Genomic DNA, 5969 nt, shown 5'->3' on the forward strand with positions numbered 1-5969 from the left:
ATGTTAAGGCCCCCAAAACCCCCCTGAAGGTAAAAAAATAAAATTAAATTAAAGCTGCAAGCAGCGATGAACGGGCCCTCGCACCCGGGCTACCCGCCAACGAGTGGCATTAGTAAAAAGGTGAACAGTGAGAAATATGCATTTAAAGTCATAAATATAAGTGGAATATATCAAAGTATATTCCATATACACTGTTCCAATCTTCCTGTTGCCAGCAGGTGGCGCTATCATTATTATGGAATATTGGCCTTCAGATGTGTTCAGGCCAGGACTCTTATCGAACATGTGAAGTTTGGGGAAGATCAAATATTTTATGCCTGAGTTACAACAACTTCTCTTGCTGTGGCGAGACATCAAATTTTGTCATGGCGTCATGGACACGCTCTTTAACAAAAAAATCAAGATTACCACAATTAAACATTGGACAGGCCTTTAGATTAGACTGACCACAATAAAAATACATTAATGTCAAAAAATCTCTAGGAGTAGTTTGTCTCAGCGTAAAATATGTCACTTCCTGTTGCCAGCAGGTGGCGCTATGGCTATAATTGAATATCGGCATGTAGATCTGTTAAGGGCAGGACTCTTATCTAACATGTGAAGTTTGGTGCAGATTGGACATTGTATGTCTGAGTTACAGCAACTTCCTTTTTCATGGCGAAACATCGAAATTTGTCAGGACACGCCCTTTAACGAAACCTCAAGATAGTCGCAATTTAACTTCGCAAAGGCCTTTAGATTACACTGACCAAGTGTGGTGTTGATCTGAATAAATCTCTAGGAGGAGTTCGTTAAAGTACAACCCCTGAAAATGGCAAAAACAACACCAATTTTGCAGAGAAAATTCTAAATAACTGACATCCTGTTGGGATTCGGATTTCGTACCAAGAGACTTTTTTGTAGATATTGGTGTGTTACATGTGTGTACCGATTTTTGTACATGTACGTAAAACATAGCTCCAGGCGCACTCCGTTGAAAGTGTATACTCACGCCGTTGAAAGTGTGTAGGTGGCGCTATCGAGCCTTTTTGACTCACCCAATGGAATATTGGCCTTCAGATCTGTTCAAGCCAGGACCCTTATCACACATGTGAAGTTTGGGCAAGATCGGACATTTTATGCCTGAGTTATAACATCTTTTATGCACATGGCGAGACATCGAACTTCGTCATGGCGCCATGGACACGCCTTTTAACAAAAACTCAAGATCTTCACAACTAAACATCACACAGGTCTTTAGATTAGACTGACCACAAAAAAGACATTGATGTCATAAAATTTCTAGGAGTAGTTTGTCGCAGCGTAAAACATGTCACTTCCTGTTGCCAGCAGGTGGCGCTATGACTATAACTGAATATGGGCATGTAGATCTGTTAAGGGCAGAAGTCTTATTTAACATGTGAAGTTTGAGGCAGATTGGACATTGTATGCCGGAGTTAAAGCAAATTCCTTTTTCATGGCGAAACATCGAAATTTGTCAGGCCGCCATGGACCCGCCCTTTAACGAAACCTCAAGATCTTCGCAATTTAACATCGCAAAGGCCTTTAGATTTAACTGACCAAGTTTGGTGTTGATCTGAATAAATCTCTAGGAGGAGTTCGTTAAAGTACAACCCCTGAAAATGGCAAAAACAACACCAATTTTGAAGGGAAAATTCTAAATAACCGACTTCCTGTTGGGATCCGGATTTCGTACCAAGAGACTTTTTTGTAGGTATTGGAGGGTTACATGTGTGTACCAATTTTTGTACATGTACGTGAAACATAGCGCGAGGCGCACTCCGTTGAAAGTGTATAGGTGGCGCTATAGAGCCATTCTGCCACACCCGGTGGAATATTGGCCTGCAGATCTGTTCAGGCCAGGACTCTTATCACACATGTGAAGTTTGGGGAAGATCGGACATTTTATGCCTGAGTTATAACATCTTTTATTCCCATGGCGAGACATCGAATTTCGTCGCGGCGCCATGAACAAGCCTTTTAACGAAAACTCAAGATCTTCACAACTGAACATCGCACAGGCCTTTAGATTAGACTGACCACAAAAAAGACATTGATGTCATAAAATTTCTAGGAGTAGTTCGTCGCAGTGTAAAATATGTCACTTCCTGTTGCCAATAGGTGGCGCTATGACTATAACTGAATATGGGCATGTCAGTCTGTTCAGGTTCGGAGTCTCATCAAACATGTGAAGTTTGGGGCAGATTGGACATTGTATGTGTGAGTTATAGCAACTTCATTTTTCATGGCGAATCATCGAAATTCGCCAGGCCGCCACGGACACGTCTTCAACGAAAACTCAAGATCTTCGCAATTTAACATCGCAAAGGCCTTTAGATTAGGCATACCAAATTTGGTGTTGATCTGAATAAATCTCTAGGAGGAGTTTGTTAAAGTACAACCCCTGAAAATGGCAAAAACAACACCAATTTTGAAGGGAAAATTCAAAATAACCGACTTCCTGTTGGGATCCGGATTTCGTACCAAGAGACTTTTTTGTAGGTATTGGTGTGTTACATGTGTGTACCAATGTTTGTACATGTACGTGAAACATAGCTCGAGGCGCACTCCGTTGAAAGTGTATAGGTGGCGCTATAGAGCCATTTTGCCACACCTGATGGAATTTTGGCCTTCAGATGTGTTCAGGCCAGGACTCTTATCACACATGTGCAGTTTGGGGAAGATCGGACATTTTATGCCTGAGTTATAACATCTTTTATTCCCATGGAGAGACATCGAACTTCGTGACGGCGCCATGGACACGCCTTTTAACGAAAACTCAAGATCTTCACAACTTAACATCGCACAGGCCTTTAGATTAGACTGACCACAAAAAAGACATTGATGTCATAAAATTTATAGGAGTAGTTCTTCGCAGCATAAAATATGACACTTCCTGTTGCCAATAGGTGGCGCTATGACTATAACTGCATATGGGCATGTCAATCTATTCTGATCCAGAGTCTTATCAACCATGTGAAGTTTGGGGCAGATTGGACATTGTATGTCTGAGTTATAGCAACTTCATTTTTCATGGCGAGTCATCGAAATTCGCCAGGCCGCCACGGACACGCCCTTCAACGAAAACTCAAGATCTTCGCAATTTAACATCGAAAAGGCGTTTAGATTAGGCATACCAAATTTGGTGTTGATTTGAAGAAATCTCTAGGAGGAGTTCGTTAAAATACAATGCATGGAAATGGCAAAAATGACACAAAATTTGCTCATACTATTAAGAATAACCGACTTCCTGTTGGGTTTAGAATTTTGCTCCAAGAGTCTTTTTTGTAGGTATTGATGTGTTATATGTGTGTACCGATTTTCATACATGTACGTGAAATGTAGCTCGAGGCGCACACAGCTGAACGTGCATAGGTGGCGCTGTCGAGCCATTTTACCACGGCCACTTCTGAAACCCATATCAGACGTAAATTTTCGCCAGTTCGGAGGCGTGTGCAAAATTTGGTGACTTTTTGAGCATGTTTAGGCCCTCAAAAATGCGATTCATTTTGGAGAAGCGGAATAATAATAATAAATATAGCTGCAAGCAGCGATGGCGGGCTCAAGCCACCAATGCCATCACCACCCCGGTGGCATCAGGTAAACTGTGCCCAGCGGGCACATGCATTCACAATATCCCTCTGGCAGTGAGGTTTTAAAGGATAGAGGGGAGCGTAGAGGGGAGTGTGCATTTGCAGTGGCTGGGCCACGACTCTGGAATACCCTGCCTTTAGAGATCAGACTGGCCCCTTCCTTGTCTATTTTTAAATCTTTGCTAAAAACTTTTTTATTTTCCTTAGTGTACTGACTACTGTGTTATGCTACATTTTGAAATGGGTGGTTTTAAATTTTTTGTCTGGTCTATTTTTATGTATGTGTAATATTCTTGCTCTTATGTTAAAGCACTTTGGTCAGCCAGGAGGCTGTTGTAAATGCGCTATACAAATAAATTGAACTTGAACTAGAACTTGAACTTGATATGGCAGTTAAAGGGTTAATCCGAATCATCTAGACTTTAAAATCACATTCACAGAACAATATATATATATATATATATATATATATATATATATATATATATATAACTTTAGTAACACTTTACAATAAGATTTCATTTATAAACATTATGTTAACATGAACAATATTTATATAGCATTCATTCATGTCAGTTAATATTCCAAACTTAAACATTAAAACATTGTTTTATTGTGATTTTTTTCCAAGCACATTTTACCAATTCCAAACCATATCAATCTTAATAACTACCATTATTTTTTATTTAATCATTTATGAGTGCTATACAATAGTCCAGGAAAGCTGGAAGAGAAAAACAGGTCAAGAAGAACTGACAAAAGAATTGCAAAAGAATTAGGAATTAATGTGAAGATTAATTTTTAGTCAATTCTGCAAGACAGACTTTCAGGAAAGGAGGTGGAATAAAAATGAGCTCCTAAATCTTAATCCCAGATTCTGGAAGATATATTCCTCAAACCATCGGACAAGAGAAGGTGGTGCTGGTCCTTCACAAGTCACTCTAATCTGTTCATTAAGCCTATATATAAAGTCTTAATATATAGTATTTCACAATACTTCATGGTATTCTAATTAAATAATTTTTTGGAATCTTAGATCTCTCAGAACCTGACACATTGTAATTCTGAGACTCCAGGAAAGTGGCAGTTCTGTAAAATGTTGGCGCTGGAGACTAAATGCTCACTGATAGTTTCACACCTAATTCACTTAAAACACACACAAACACACACACACAGTGACAGAGGGACAGAGTGACATCAGATGTATGTTTTTTAATTTTCTGTCATCCATATAATGTTGTATAGTCATGAAACTATGCATATTTCCTCAGAATGACTTGTCTTCTATGTGTACATTTTTTTGAAGTGTTTAGAAGCTGCACTTTTTTTTACTGGTTCCTTTTTTACTATTATTTCAAAAAATCACCACGACAAAACCATTCAAGCTATCCAAAATTCATTCACACCTGTTCTGTAAGATTAATTCTTTAAACAGTGGTAAAAGAGGATGTGGTGCTGAACCTTCAAGAGTCACTTAAAACGTATCTGTCCATAAAGCCTATTAAGAATTATTCTTAATATACAGTTCACAATACTTCAGCTTGTTATTCTAATTAAGTGAGGGTCATTTTATCAGTAAAATTCCTAAAATACATATTATTTTATTTGAAAGATTTCTATAAATTATTTAAATCATACTCGTTTCTCCAAAAATTATTTAAAAGTAATCCTATAGCTCCCTCTGGTGGCCATTATAGGTACTAAGAATTGCAAGCTTGATTTATAAGTTATGATAGTTTTAATTTTATGCTGGCTCTTGAAAATGATAAAGCTATGAAACTTACTGTGCCTCCTTCAAATGAGGACTTCTACTTATATAAAAAATTATGAAGAGTTAGAATGAAAAATTTTAAAGATATAGTAAAATAACTATTGTATTTTTTATGTTACTTTAATAAATCTCTATGGCAACACCATTTAAGCTATCCTAAACCCATTCACAATTTAACATCTCAGTATATTGGCATCATGTTGAAAAAGGAGTATAGAGTAGTATGAGGAGGAGTATGAATTCATTTACAGGCTGATTTTATCATAAATCCACAATAAAATTTCTGAGTTCTGTATCAATCTGTGTTGTTGTTTGTTTATTTTAATTTTTTTATTTTTCATAGGAAGATAACTGACCCTTTACTCTCCTTTTTAATAAATGTGCTTATAAACCAAGGACAAGCTATTTATAGCTGTATTTATAAACTGCTTACTACTGACTATTAATATTGGGACAAGGCTTTATAAAGCATGAACTGACTATTTACTAATGAGTGCAGTTATTATAAAGTGTTATCAATGAATTTGCTAATGTTAACAAATTAGACATTATTTTACAGTGTTATCAAATCCTTAAATGACTCATAAGCATTTGTGAAAGTTCTG

Source organism: Carassius auratus, unplaced genomic scaffold (genome assembly GCF_003368295.1).
Source record: "Carassius auratus strain Wakin unplaced genomic scaffold, ASM336829v1 scaf_tig00017160, whole genome shotgun sequence".
Classification (NCBI taxonomy): Eukaryota; Metazoa; Chordata; class Actinopteri; order Cypriniformes; family Cyprinidae; genus Carassius; species Carassius auratus.